General features: G+C 45.2%; 1 long non-coding RNA gene across 1 annotated transcript; it reads right to left on the reverse strand.

The window, feature by feature from the left end:
- Positions 1-386: 386 nt before the first annotated feature.
- On the reverse strand, positions 387-14466 carry LOC308458467. The gene is made up of 3 exons (XR_013977446.1): positions 14351-14466; positions 1638-1798; positions 387-575 (listed from the first exon to the last, which is right to left on the reverse strand). It is a non-coding gene; the product is annotated as an uncharacterized lncRNA (long non-coding RNA).
- Positions 14467-15700: the final 1234 nt, after the last annotated feature.

Below are 15700 nucleotides of genomic sequence, written 5' to 3' on the forward strand. Positions count from 1 at the left end.
ATAATAATAATTTATTATTTATACCCCGCCCATCTGGCTGGGCTTCCCCGGCCACTCTGGGCGGCTTCCAAAAGAATATTAAAATACTATAATACATCAAACATTAAAAGCTTCCCGAAACAGGGCTGCCTTCAGATGTCTTCTAAAAGCCTGGTAGTTGTTGTTCTCTTTGACATCTGGTGGGAGGGTGTTCCACAGGGAAGGCGCCACTACCGAGAAGGCCCTCTGCCTGGTTCCCTGTAACTTGGCTTCTCGCAGTGAGGGAACCGCCAGAAGGCCCTCAGTGCTGGACCTCTAATATACTGTGTCCACGTGTCTTTCTTATCCTCAAGCGGGATAATCACAACTAAGGAAGCCCTGCTATACACATCCTCAACCTTATTCACTTTTTATCTTTTCATATAAACCACTTTTTATTGACCGCAAGGGTCAAGGGGCTGTGGAAAAAGTGATCTTGTTCATATTCCATTTCAGTTTTCCATCTTTACGCAATCAGCCTCTTGTTTCCTTAAATGTCTGCCTTATTATTCTGATATTTCATATTCATTTTGGTGCTCTGAAATTGAAGGAGACTTCTACAGAGAAAGAGAGGGAGGGAGGGAGAGAGAGAGAAGACAATTAAATCACAAATTTACTTATTAAAAAGTTGGTTCTTACACATATTTACAATCCATTCTTTTGGGAATCTCCAGAGCAGATTCAAATAACGGCCTGTTCACAAATATGTTTTGTTTTGATAAGTTTTTATTAGATCTCAGGAGGGATGGAGGAGAATTTCAATTCAGTTCTTATTTATAGGTGAAGCAACCATAGTCACACTTTCCAAAACAATACACGAAATGTGTGTATTAGAGATCGTATATCTCAGGCATAGGCAAACTCGGCCCTCCAGATGTTTTGGGACTACAACTCCCATCATCCCTAACCACTGGTCCTGTTAGCTAGGGATGATGGGGGTTGTAGTCCCAAAATAGCTGGAGGGCCAAGTTTGCCTGTGCCTGGTATATCTCATTAAACTTAGTGCACACTCAAACGAGTGATTTACAAGATGTGCATCATGTGTTTGCCATTTAGGGATGATCCTTTCTGCGCCCAACAGACATAAGAAGAGAACCAGATCCTGCTATAAACCTTGTTGTTCTTACATGCTGCATATATATATATATATATATATATATATATATATATATATAACCTGACCCTGTTTAGAACGTTGCAAGAACTGAAAGCGAAGTAGGAAGGCCTGAAGCAGTGTTTGCTGTGCTGTAACTCAATAAAACAGAATTAAACAAGAGCAAACAGCTTAGGAAAAAAACAAGGGGAAACCTAGCATTTCTAAATTAGTAGCTCAGAGGCATAAAGACAGAATCGACTGAAACCACATTTTGGCCGGCTGCAGAAGGTAAGCTGTCTAGTTGGCAGTGTGACAGGCAATGCATGTGTGTGTGTTTTCTTGTGTGTGCATGTCCATTGTCGAGAAAGAGTACATCAGGTCTGATTCAGATAAAATCATGCAGTGAACAGACCATTAACCCCCATCCCTACTGTTGCAACCTTTGGTCGGACAAAATAAAGGACACGTCAAGCAAAATATGGGACCGGTCAGAGGGGAATTGGAGGGCTAAAAATCACTTTACCTGTTGCAGAAATGACTTCAATCCATTACAATGACTCCAAGTCTCCACGTCTCTGCCTCAGACCCACCTGCCTCTGTCCACGCAAAAACTCTCTCTCCTCCCACTGCTCTCAACCAGGAGGGAAAGAACTTTCCAGTCAGGCATGTGTCTCTGCCAGGGACCTATACAAGAGTAAAGGTAAAGGGACCCCTGACCATTAGGTCCATTTGTGACCGACTCTGGGGTTGCGGCGCTCATCTCACTTTATTGGCCGAGGGAGCCGGCATACAGTTTCTGGGTCATGTGGCTAGCATGACTAAGCTGCTTCTGGCAAACCAGAACAGCGCACGGAAACGCCGTTTACCTTCCCAACGGAGTGGTACCTATTTAACTACAGTGGTGCCCCGCAAGACGAATGCCTCGCAAGACGGAAAACTCGCTAGACGAAAGAGTTTTCCGTTTTGGAGGTGCTTCGCAAAACGAATCTGCTATGGGCTTGCTTCGCAAGACGAAAATGTCTTGCGAGTTCCTGCGGGTTTTTTTTCCTTTCCCCCCTCTTTTTCTAAGCCGCTAAGCCGCTTATCTGCTTATCCGATAAGCTGATAAGCCGCTAAAAGCCGCTAAAAGCCGCTAAAAGCCGCTAAAAGCTGCTAATAGCGCTAATAGCGCTAATCCGCTAATCCGTCAATGGGCTTGCTTCGCAAGACGAAAAAACCGCTAGACTCCCAGAACGGATTCTTTTCGTCTTGCGAGGCACCACTGTACTTAAGCACTTTGACGTGCTTTCGAACTGATAGGTTGGCAGGAGCAGGGACCGAGCAACGGGAGCTCACCCCGTCACGGGGATTCAAACCGCCGACCTTCTGATTGGCAAGCCCTATGCTCTGTGGTTTAACCCACAGCGCCACCCGTGTCCCTCATGAGAGTAGGATGATCCTAACAGTGCAAACCCCATCTTTCGCTCTCTAAGTCCAACCCACCCCTGCCTCCTCTGCCCGCTCAAAAACTCTCCCCGTGCCCTGGACCAGACCCTGCAACCCCCCTTTTCACTCTCCAACACCCCCCCAGTCACTCCTCCTGCCCACGGAAAACATGAAATGCATGCAAAAAAACTCCACCGTAGCTGGCCTATGCACTGCATGTTGATTTAAAGCAGAGTCTCGTGCCCAGCGGAAGGATGAGGAGTACGTGCTGCATACTCTATATTGCTTTATTTACAGTTCAAAGCTGGTATATTACAGAAAGACATCTTGCCTCTGCCGGAGCAGAAAATGCATCCTCTCTCCCTGACAGCTCGGAGAGAATCACAAAGTGAAACTGCAAAGTACAGTGAAAAACAGGAAACCAGTGTACGTCACATCCAGTCTCCCTTTCCCGTGAGAAACTCCAACAGTACAGACTGTGGAATGTAAACACCTGTCTCGTGACAAGCCCTTTCGCTGCACAGTGAAGGAAAGCAGAAACCAACATCCTCCCCCTTTCTGTGAACATCACTGGGCAGCGTGTTCGTACAATATCAGTACAAACCCAACTTCTGCACATAGGTACAGTGTTGATCCCTTGATACAATCTTGGACAATACATCAGCAGGAATTTCATTACCTGGCATATAGGACACCGTTACGAGTCCCTTCTGAATACATTCCCTAGCATGCTGCAACTTTAATTGCAAGTGCTTCGTGCTTTGCTTACAACCTTCAGACTTCAGCAAAGCCAAACATGCTTTGTTGTCCTGGTAAACCTGGATTGGACATTTGACAGGAATTTTCATATCTTTGCACAATTGTACTAACCATTCACAATCCTTAAGTGAATACGATAGTGCATTCAGTTCGGCTTCACAAGTACTTAAACTAACTGTTGTTTGCTTCTTGCATGACCAATCAAACAGACCCTGATTGTACATGTAGCAAACTCCAGACGTACTTTTCCTGTCTGTAGTGTCACTTCCAAAACTTGCATCTGCAAATATCTCAAGACCACCAGACTTCTGATTGTTAAGTCTCAGTCTGTAATGCATAGTGCCTTTCAAATACCGCGCTATGCGTTTCAGAGCTTTCCAATCCTTGACACTAGGATTGTTGACTTGTCTGCTTAGCAAATTACAGCTAACAGCAATGTCTGGTCTTGAACATCTGGCAATGAAGTTTAGCTTGCCTAGCACACTTCTGTACAGTGTAGTGTCAGAAAATGCTTCTTCAGTGTCATCTACCTGATAACCTGTTGTCATCGGTGTGTCTACAGGGTTAGCATCCATCAGATTTAGTTTGCTTAACACATCAGCAATTTTCCGTGACTGGTGTACTAGAATGTTACCATCTTGATCTCTCTCTATTTCCAGAGATAGGTAGTTGTTTACCTCACCAAGATCTTTCATGTCAAAGTGCTCTTTCAGTTGAGCTAGGGCGTTATTGTACATTGCGACATCTTTCCAAAAGAATAACAAATCATCAACATAAAACAAACAGTACAGTTTCTTTTGCCCCTCCTCTTTGACAAATACACATGGATCAGCTTTCCCTTGCTGAAAACCTAGAGAAAACAATACTTCAGTGAGTTTTGTGTGCCAACACCGTGCACTTTGTTTGAGACCATAAAGGGATTTCTTCAGAGCACAAACAAATCCCTGTTTTACCTGTACGCCATCAGGTGGAAGCATATAAAGTGATTCATCCAGAGATCCGTACAGAAAAGCTGTATTAATATCATGGTGACTAATGTGTAGACTTTCCTCTGCAGCTAGCTTGAGCATAAGCCTAATGCTTTCATATCTCACTGTCGGTGAGTAGGTCTCGTGATAGTCTTCACCTGGTACCTGTGCAAAACCTCTGGCTACCAATCTGGCTTTGTGTCTGACTATCTTGCCATTTTGATCTGTCTTCGCTTTGAAGACCCATTTGCTTCCAAGCAGTTTCATTCCTGGAACTACTGGAACTAGCTTCCATGTTTTGTTCCTTTCTAAGGAATCAAGCTCAGCCTTCATGGCATTTAACCATGGCTCAGCTTCCTTTGAATCCAAACCCTGGATTTCTTGGAAACTTGAAGGTTCAAATACCTTCTTGGAGCTTTTAACAGCTGTTACTGCTATCGTAGCAAACTCATCAGCAAATCTCTTTGGAGGTCTGCCTTTTGTGGCTCTCTGTGACCTACGAATTAGCCTTAAGTCTTCAACACTCTCCTCTTCCTTCTTAGGAGAAAAACGACCTATTGTGAACAATGGTTCCTCCAATTCTTGATCAGAGCTTTCAGAGGGTCGCATAGAGGCTTTCGCACTCTTGAAATCCCCTGAATCACCCGATTCAGTTTCAGATTCAGACTCAGAACCTTCATTAGTGGGTGTGGGTTGTTGTGGTTGCTTTTGACTATCCTCAGTCTCATCACCGTCATCAGGATAACATTGGAAAATTCCCACATTCTCCCCCCACTTTGCATTGTACTCAACACTTCTCGTGAGCTTAATTGTCTTAGAGTCAGTCATCATTATTCTGTAAGACCCTTTCTGATAACCTAGAAAGATACCATGCAATCCACGCTTGTCTAACTTGGAGTTTTGTGGTGAGCGAACCCACATGTCAGAACCAAAAATCTTCATGTGTTTGATGTATGGCTTCTTGCCAAACATCTTCTCATAGGGGGTACAACCAATCGCTGAAGATAACCTGCGATTGTAACTGTAAACAAAACACGAGAGAGATTCGGCCCAATAACTCTCTGGAAGATTGGCATCATGCAGCAAGGTTTTTAACCCTTGAAGCAATGTCTGATTTGCCCTTTCCGCAAGTCCATTCTGCCATGGCGAGCGAGGACTAGACAAATCGTGTTGAATTCCTTTCTCAGTCAGAAAAGCTTCAAACTGCTGAGAAGTGAATTCTCCCCCGCGATCAGTGAAAAGAGTCTTTATCTTCTTACCGTGCACATTTTCCAACCAAGCACAGAATTCCTTGAACCTAGGAAAAGCCTCTGATTTCTGCTTGAGATTGTACACAAAAATATATCTAGAAAATGCATCAATGAGAACCATGAAGTACCTATTTCCACCCAAAGAGGGCGCTAGTGGTCCAACTAAATCAGCATGAACAACCTGGTATGGTTCTGTAGGTTGCCTACTAGACACCTTACCTTTCGCAGCCATTTTCACCTTGTTTGCTGCGCATGCTTTGCACTTCATGTGGTACCTGCAGGGTTTAATAGTCATACCTTCAACCAAGGCAGGCATTTTAGATACTGCCTCAAAATGCAAATGACCAAATTTTCAGTGAAAATCATGAATACATTCTGCATGCAAACTTTTGTTAGAACCTGCAATGCAACAAGTGTCATCCTTTTCAACATCATCATAATACAAAACAAACAAACGATCAACATATTCAGCATGCAATACATAATCATTTTTCTTTGTGATGATGCACTTCTTGTTCTTGAAGGAAACGTCAATGTTCCGCTCATTCAGCTGTCCAACGCTGAGCAGATTATGTTTGGCGTCTGGCACGTAAAGCACATTCTGTATCGATAAGTCCAAACTGTGAAGAACAACAGTTCCGTAGCCTTTACTGGGAATAGTGTGGTCATCCGCCTGGTGAATCGCACCTTCCTGCGGTGTAAAAGACACAAACAGTCTCTTATCGTTGCACATGTGGTGGGTCGCCGCTGAATCAACAACGAAGAAAGATCTAGACGTCTTCTGGACCTCTGCAACCTTTGGAGTGAAGCGTGAAACCATAGCCTTGTGCTGCGTTGTCCTAGACACCGGACCTTTGCCTTTGCCTCGGCCTTTTCCGCGCGATGAGCTATCGCTGCGCTGCTCTGTCTTGGCCCTGGGATATCTGCATTCCCTCTTCATATGGCCTAGACGTCCACACGAGTAGCATTTCACTGCCTTCAAAGCTTTGGCGCCATCTGGTGGTTCCACTGCACTATGGGACGACGTCTGTGAAGACTCCCCTTTGCCCATGCAGCTAGCACCCCGGCGATCTGCTTCATTTAAAATCACGGCAGTTACATAGTCCACTGTTAGCTGAGCGGTTGGCTGCACAGCAATCTGGGTTGCAACAGACTCCCAACCTGAACCCAAAGATTGTAGTATCATGAAAGAATACACAGCCTCTGGAAAGTTGAGTCCTCTCTGTTGCAGCTCATGTCTCAGATTTTGCATCTCCATCAGATGTAAACGCACCTTGCTTTGGAATCCTTAGCTTCCCATGCATCTGTAACTGGAGCTGGGGGGGTTTCTGTAATCACCTCAAACAAACCCTCTTTCCGCAGAATTGCCTCTGCATACAGAACCCAGTCGGCATAATTTTTCTTGCTGAGCTTAGGAATCCCACAAGCATCCTGAAGGGCCATCATGACTCTGGCATTAGCCTTCAGCGTCATATATGCTGCTTTAAATCTTGCTGCGTCACTGCTGCAGCTGCTTTATTCCAAAAGCGCACTTAAAAGTTACTTTCGATTTCCCCAGCATAGTGACTTGTGCCTGGGAGCCTTTTGCCTATTCCCGGCAAAACCGGCTTTAAAAGTTCAAAGTCCAGCCATAAAGCCATTAACTAGAAGCTGGCAGGCTGCCCGGAGCAGTAGCACATACCTCATCAATCACTTTTACGCGCAGAGCAGATTCCGATCCGACCTGTCCCTCTGCATTCCGATCCTTTGCCGGCACTCCGATTCGACTTCTGGAGCCCATAACCACGTGTTGATTTAAAGCAGAGTCTCGTGCCCAGCGGAAGGATGAGGAGTACGTGCTGCATACTCTATATTGCTTTATTTACAGTTCAAAGCTGGTATATTACAGAAAGACATCTTGCCTCTGCCGGAGCAGAAAATGCATCCTCTCTCCCTGACAGCTCGGAGAGAATCACAAAGTGAAACTGCAAAGTACAGTGAAAAACAGGAAACCAGTGTACGTCACATCCAGTCTCCCTTTCCCGTGAGAAACTCCAACAGTACAGACTGTGGAATGTAAACACCTGTCTCGTGACAAGCCCTTTCGCTGCACAGTGAAGGAAAGCAGAAACCAACACTGCAAACCCCCTCTCACTCACCATGACTGCCCCTCGCCTGCACAGAAACGGAATGCATGCCCATATAATACCAGTCCTGAAAGACCTACATTGGCTCCTAGAATGTTTCGGAGCACAAGTGTTGGTGCTGACCTTGAAAGCCCTAAACGGCCTCGGCCCAGTATACCTGAAGGAGCGTCTCCACCCCCATACTGAGGTCCAGCTCCGAGGGCCTTCTGGCAGTTCCTTCACTGTGAGGTTAGAGGAAACCAGGCAGAGGGCCTTCTCAGTGGTGGCACCCGCCCTATGGAATGCCCTCCCATCAGATGTCAAGGAAACAACCAACTATCTGACTTTTAGAAGACATCTGAAGCCAACCCTGTTTAGGGAAGTTTTTAATGTTTGATGTTTTATCGTGTTTTTAATATTCTGTTGGGAGCTGCCCAGAGTCATCATCATCATCATCATCATCATCATCATCATCGGTATGATAGCAAATGCAGTAGCTACAAGCCACAAATGGCAATTGTAGCAAGTGAGTATGTGGCTTGGATCACAACTAGGAATCACAAACAAAAGTTGACATCCTTCTTTTCATTTTGCCAGGAGTGTCACAAGACTGAGACTTACTGCCATCAGAGCAGTCCCCAATCCCCAAATTGATGTTTCCAGTTTCCAAACCCAGTCCCCAAATGTCAACCAGAACTCAAAACTTAGTTCCAGAAGCAAAGACCTAGACCAGGGGTCAGCAACCTTTTTCAGCTGTGGGCTGGTCCACCGTCCTTCAGACCATGTGGTGGGCCGGACTGTATTTTGAAAATAAATAAATAAAAATGAACGAATTCCTATGCCCCACAAATCACCCAGAGATGCATTTTAAATAAAAGGACACATTCCACTTATGTAAAAGCACACTGATTCCCAGACATTATTGTCTGAAATGTAGGTTAACTACTTCTTTCATAATATCTTGAGGTGAAAGGAAGACAAAATGTCTGGGGCACATTAAGAATATGCAGTTGGAAAGCAGTCAGCTAACCTGTTTCCTGCTGCTACATCCACTCAGACATGGTATTTACTTCTCCACTTGTAGATCACAAAATCTTGGAAACTACTTCAGGAGTGAAAATGTAGTGGTCAGGTAGGAGGGAACGGTGATTGTCAGTGTGATATTTAGCTCAGCTAAACAAGAGAAGTGGAGTTTTGCTTAGCGATTGTAGTAGATAACAAGGATTATTTCAATGTAATACAGTACCTCTCTCTTCACCAATAAAAGCTTTAAATTGAAGCAGCAGCAACATTGATTTCTGGTTACTGCTACATTGAAATTGCCCTGAATTGGGGAAAACAAGGATAGAACATCAGTCTTGCAAGCAATTGCTTAAGACTTTCCCCATCTAATTCATATACCTCTAGGCAATAAAACTCAGAAAATCCTTTTTTGGTATGGAGAATGATTTATATATTTGACAAAGCATTTGCAAACAATCTTAAAACAACTCATCTAGATCTGACACAAATACATCAGAGGGACTGTTGTGCTAACGTGTTACAGGCAAGCAGACATAAAGTCTTATGGGAAAACATATGTGGGGCGAAAATGCTACGAAATGAAAGGGGTAGCAATAGGCCTTTTAATGCAGGGCCTAAATGCTACAGCAGGATTGATCTGCAACAGCAGTTCAGTGGAGATAAGCTACCTTTCTTATTTATTAAATTTCTATAGCATTCTTCATCTGAGTATCATAGGGTGGTTTGCAATATTAAAACACAATATATATAACATAATAAAGAGCAAAAACAAGAACCTATGTGCAGTTTAAAAAGTCATAGATTGTTTAATTAGCTAAAGGCCTTGGGAGAAGAGGAATGTTTTTGCCTGGGCCCTAAAGATATATAATGAAGGTGCCAGGCGAGACTCCCTGGGGAGAGCAGTCCACAAATGGGGAGCCCATTCTTGTATTGCCACCTCTGGACCTCTCAAGGAGGACCATTGCTTTGTCCTAGCCCACCTCATAGATAAGTATACTAAGGAAACTCGCAGTGTGCTGTATACCTGAAGGAGCGTCTCCATCCCCATCGTTCTGCCCGGACGCTGAGGTCCAGCGCCGAGGGCCTTCTGGCGGTTCCATCATTGCGAGAAGCAAAGCTACAGGGAACCAGGCAGAGGGCCTTCTCGGTAGTGGCGCCCGCCCTGTGGAACGCCCTCCCATCAGATGTCAAAACGATAAACAACTACCTGACATTCAGAAGACATCTTAAGGCAGCCTTCTTCAGGGAAGTTTTTAATGTATGATATTTTAGTGTTTTTTGGTTTCTATGGAAGCCGCTCAGAGTGGCTGGGGAAACCCAGCCAGATGGGCGGGGTACAAATAATAAATTATTATTATTATTCTGCTTTCATTGATTTGAAAGCTGATTTTGACTCAATCTCATGAGTAAGACTATGGGCTAAATTGAACACCTCAAGCATAGACCGAAGATTATTATAGCTGATTAACTGCCTTTATAAAGACAGGGTCGTGGGTGGCGCTGTGGGTTAAACCACAGAGCCTAGGACTTGCCGATCAGAAGGTCGACGGTTCGAATCCCCGCGACAGGGTGAGCTCCCGTTGCTCAGTCCCTGCTCCTGCCAACCTAGCAGTTCAAAAGCACGTCAAAGTGCAAGTAGATAAATAGGTATCGCTCCAGCGGGAAGGTAAACTGCATTTCCGTGCGCTGCTCTGGTTCGCCAGAAGCGGCTTAGTCATGCTGGCCACATGACCCGGAAGCTGTACGCTGGCTCCGTCGGCCAATAAAGCGAGATGAGCGTTGCAACCCCAGAGTCGGCCATGACTGGACCTAATGGTCAGGGGTCCCTTTACCTTTACCTTTACATAAAGGTTGTGCAAAACAAACATAACAATTTCATTTTTTTTAAACAATGATTCTTTCGAACCTTCAGACCTCCTTCCTTCCAGCCATGGGTTCCATTTCTAATTTTTATTTCTGCATCTTTTACTGTAATCTATCTATTCTCTAATCATAGTATCCAACATTCATGTTACTTTACAAGTGTCGTTGTATCCCTGCCAATGATTCCAGCTGTTTGCAGTGGTCTCTCAAATGTGTGAAAAAGTTGTTCCAGTCTTTTAAGAATACTTGGTCTTCCTGGTTTCTGATCTTTCCCAACAGTCCCTCCCTCCCTCCCTCCCTCCTCCCCCCCTCTCTCTTTCTCTGAACAAAGGATGGGGGGGGGGGAATCATGTTGTGGTTGAATTAGGGGAAATGGATTGCAAGAAGAAGAAAAAAGGATTTTAGGCAAAATTGTCCCACAAAAATGTGTGGACAGGAGAAATATGCATGAAAATATGTCTGAATTTTCACGTTGATTGGTGTGGTTTTTTAAAAATCACAAAGTGATACAGAAAGGGGAAAACTGAAGACTGGAAAAATGAGAAACCCAAATGGACTGATTCTGCCTTCCCTATGCTGAAGCCTTGTGCATGCCTATTGGCTAAAGGAGAATAATGCTCCCTCAGCCTGGCAACCTGGGCTCAGGATCTCAAAAGTTTATGGCACAATAAAATCTATCTGTTTTTAGGTGCCTCAAGGCTCTATTATTTTTTGTTAAATAAAAAGCAAACATAATATCTAGCTAATTAAACAAATCAATATAAGCCACCCACACCCGCGCTGTTTCTAAATGTAGGTCAGTATGGTTTCATAACATCAAAACCAATTTATATTCTGCCCTTTATCTAACAAGACAGGAACAACATTTTCGTCTTTCTAAAGCTCTATTTCAGGAAGAATATGTGAGCTTCAGGTGCTAGATCTTTTCTGAGCTCCCAACAGCTAAATGACATTCATATTGTTGCACACACTGATCAGTAAGATAGAATACCCACCCTTGGATGCCTTCCCTGTAAAGACTGTCAACTCTCTGCTCATTCATGCTAAGCCATTATGTGCAGACTGGGACATTGCATCTTCCCACTCCCCGATGTTTAATATCTAATGTGCGTGTATGTGATTTGCATCAGGGAAACACCATGAGGGAAAGGGAATGTTTAGGGATGCGGGGAAGGATATATTGCCTAAGATATCCTGTCCCAACTTATCTTTACAAGTTCAACAAAATCAGCAGAGTTAACATTCCCTTTTTTAAACACACGCACAGCAGATAGCTTGCTCAGACTCGATAGAGTCTCTGTAAATATTTCCTGGTATTTCCCCCGTTCAATCCCGCCTAAAATAAGACGCTACACAGTCTTCTGTAAAGTATAAAACGTTTACTGACAAGTACAGTGGTACCTTGGGTTAAGTACTTAATTCGTTCCGGAGGTCCGTTCTTAACCTGAAACTGTTCTTAACCTGAAGCACCACTTTAGCTAATGGGGCCTCCTGCTGCTGCCACACTGCTGGAGCATGATTTCTGTTCTCATCCTGAACCAAAGTTCTTAACCTGAAGCACTATTTCTGGGTTAGCGGAGTCTGTAACCTGACACATATGTAACCTGAAGCGTATGTAACCCGAGGTACCACTGTAATCATCTGTTCACACAAAGGTTCCCAGAAGGCAGACTTTAAAGGTTAGAACATAGTTTAAATGTGGTGACTATCTCCTTATGGGAGAACGCCCCCCTATTCTTCTCTTGGCCTGGAGCCAAGGGTGCATCTTAGAAGTGCTGTTGTTAAGATGGCATCGATAGAGACACGAGGAGACAAGATGGTCGCCAGCCTGTGGTTCTGGTTCTTTTCTACTTCAGGAGAGGCCATGCCCATCTCAAGTTACACAAAGGAAGTTTCATCTCAGTCCTGGAAAGCAGGAAGTTCCGGCTGGAGGACTGAGACAACCTTCATGTCTATTCTAGCAATGTTGTGTTTGACTGCACCTGATTCTTACATCCCACATTAACCTCATCCCTTAGTGCCACAACGCTGATCCAAACCCTTTCCCTTTCCCACAGCTGCTTGCAATTAAAGAAAAGACACTAGGAGAAGTTGATAATTATATAGGGACACAGAAAAAATAGTGCCTCTCAATTAAGTATATTTGAATATGCAGCCTGCATCATTGATGCTACTGCTTTTAGAACAGGCATAGACAAACATCCTCCAGATGGTTGGGACTACAATTCCCATCATCCCTGACCACTGGTCCTGTTAGCTAGGGATGATGGGAGTTGTAGTCCCAAAACACCTGGAGGGTCAAGTTTGCCTATGCCTGCTTTAGAATGTGTTAAGATGCATATTCTTTGTCCAAATTTTTTTATTATGAATGTTGCTGGTTGTTGCTTGGTCCTCTCCCTGAAATGTGCATTGCGGTTGCTCTCTTTCTCTCTGTGGCATTGCATGCATACCACCAATGACCCTCTCCCTGCATGTGCATTACAGCTTTCTTTTTGTGTCACCATTATATCACAACAGTACACGGGTAGCGCTGTGGTCTAAATCACTGAGCCTCTTGGGCTTGCTGATGAGAAGGTTGGCGGTGCAAATCCCCATGATGGGGTGAGCTCCCGTTGCTCTGTCCCAGCTCCAGTGCAAGTTTACTACTATTGCTGCTATTAAAATTTGAATACTGCCCTTCATTCAAAGACCACAGGACAGTTCACAACATTACAACATGAAAACACAAAATATATGAGACTTTTAATTTCAGGGTCATGGGTTTGAGCCCCACATTGGGCAAAAGATTCTGGCATTGTAAGGGGTTGGGTTAGATGACCCTCACGGTGCCTCCCAAACTCAATTCTCTGATTCTCCAATTCTCTGAAACCTATCTCCCTCCTCCCATGGGTTTCATCTATTCTTTCACACATCACATTCATGCACATGCAAACACCATTGTGCTGGTCCAGGGGGGAGGTTACCATGGGGCGAGGTCCAGGACCTGAGTCGAGGGTCGGCAGACAGTCCTCCACGGGCGAAGCGGGGTCCACAGCGAGGAGCCGGGCAAGGACAGGAACTCTGGGGAAACAGGACTGGATGCTGGCCGAAACAGCTCTTCAACGACGTTGCTCCCGCAACCTGGGACCGGGCTGACTGGCCTTTATCTTCTCTGAGGCCAGGGGCGGTCCCGGCCCCCAGGTGACCCGCCTCTCCTGGCCTTAAGGCGAGCACTCCTCTTGGGAGAAACCAGTTCCCTCCACCTCTCTGCCCTGAGCCTCTGCAGTCCAGAAGAGGCCGGTGGGTTACTGGACCCAGGGGAAGACTCACTTTCCCCTGACAAGGCTGGGAGAGGTGCACCTGTAGGCAATGCGTCCTCAATCGCCAGAGTGGATTCACCTGGTGCCTGCTCCTGAGGATCCGGCCCAGGTGCAGGCGCTTCAGAATCAAGGCCCTGCCCCAGCTCAGCTGGCCCTGGAGGGGGGACTCCTGTGCAGGCTGGGATTCCTCCGGTTCAGCCTCTGAATCGGATGCCCAGGCCATCACAACCATTCTGCCTCAACCACATTTGAAACATCCCATGTACTCACACAAACATATACCAGCCGACATCCATTCACGTTCCTGCCCTGGCTTCAATCAATGATCCACTGGCTTCTGCTGACTGTCTTCCAAAGGGGAACTTCCATCAGCCGACATCCACAAACACCAGTCTGCTTTAGCCTTGTAGCCTCCACCAACTTCCGAATCCAAAAGCCACTAGCTACCATCCACCAACATCTGCCAGCTTCTCTTAGGTCCATCATGAGACATCCGCCAGCTTCCAACCACAGATACCAGCAGCCTTCAAGCAAGCAAACTTGCCTTATTATTGCTCCCTAGCATCCCACTGCCAGAGGACTGCTTCCTTCCATTCACCACTTTGCCTCCTGCAAGTGGGAGAAACCTGGGCAGTGCTGAATGTCACATCCATTTCCAGGTGTGCCTCTTGGAAATAGAAAAGAACTTTCCCCTTGGCCTGCCTTTATATCCACTCAGTTGCCAAGTGCTTTTGTGACATCACAAGAAACCCACAGCCAATGACAACAGCTGGGGGGGCATTGTCTTCATTGCTTTGAGCCTCGCAGTGGTGGGTGGACCTATCAGTGATTGTGTGCTTGTTTATTTGGGACATGGGTGGTACTGTGGTCTAAACCACTGAGCCTCTTGGGCTTTCCAATCAGAACGTTAGTGGTTTGAATCCCTGTGACGGTGTGAGCTCCTGTTGCTGTTTCCCAGCTCCTGCCAACCTAGCAGTCCAAAAGCACACCAGTACAAGTAGATAAATAGGTACCACTGCAGCAGGAAGGTAAATGGCATTTCCGTTCTTTCTGGTTTCCGTCACGGTGTCCCGTTGTGCCAGAACCGGTTTAGTCATGCTGGCTACATGACCCGGAGAGCTGTCTGTGGGCAAACGCCGGCTCCCTCGGCCTGAAAGCGAGATGAGCGCCACAACCCGATAGTCACCTTTGACTGGACCTAACTGTCCAAGGGTCCTTTATCTTTACCTTTACCTATATCACAGCAATTACACCAGCTTGTGGAACGTCTTTTGTGCAGGATGACAAAGGCTACAGTGAAGGTTAGTTTCACAAGCCTGTGGATACAACCTAATGCAGCAGAACATCTCCCTGCTCCCTTCTGCCTTGGAGGATTCTCAGTTGAAAACTGAAATTCTTCCAGGCCCGCAGTTGAATTGTATGTACTGCTAAGTTTGAAGCAACACCCCATAAAGCAAAACCAAGGAAAATTTTGCAGAGAGGGAAATTTGGTGACAGTTAACATGGATTTTGCTCTTAAGATTAGGTTTGGGATTTCATAACACTATCAGGAAGACACGTGTCAAATGGAGTATTCTTCCATTTATGTGGTCGAGTGATCCAGAGGAATGATGGATCTGGGGGGGGGGGGGAATAGGAAAAGAGTTTAATAAGAAATTTGCGACTCCAAGGAAAAACGCCCACGCCACAATACCACGGAATTAAATGTAACTGAAATGAATTTATGACAATGGATTTTAATTTAGTATATGCTGACTTGGGGAGGGGGAAGCGTTTGCAATTTTCTTCATCTCGTTGGTGAAACCTGTATGAATATCTCAATTATAATTGCATCTTAAAAAAAAATAATGAAATGGGGAACTCTATTGTTCTGCCAGCTGGTAAAATGAGCAGA

Source organism: Podarcis pityusensis, assembly GCF_964106645.2.
Source record: "Podarcis pityusensis genome assembly, chromosome: 11".
In the NCBI taxonomy this organism is placed as follows: domain Eukaryota; kingdom Metazoa; phylum Chordata; class Lepidosauria; order Squamata; family Lacertidae; genus Podarcis; species Podarcis pityusensis.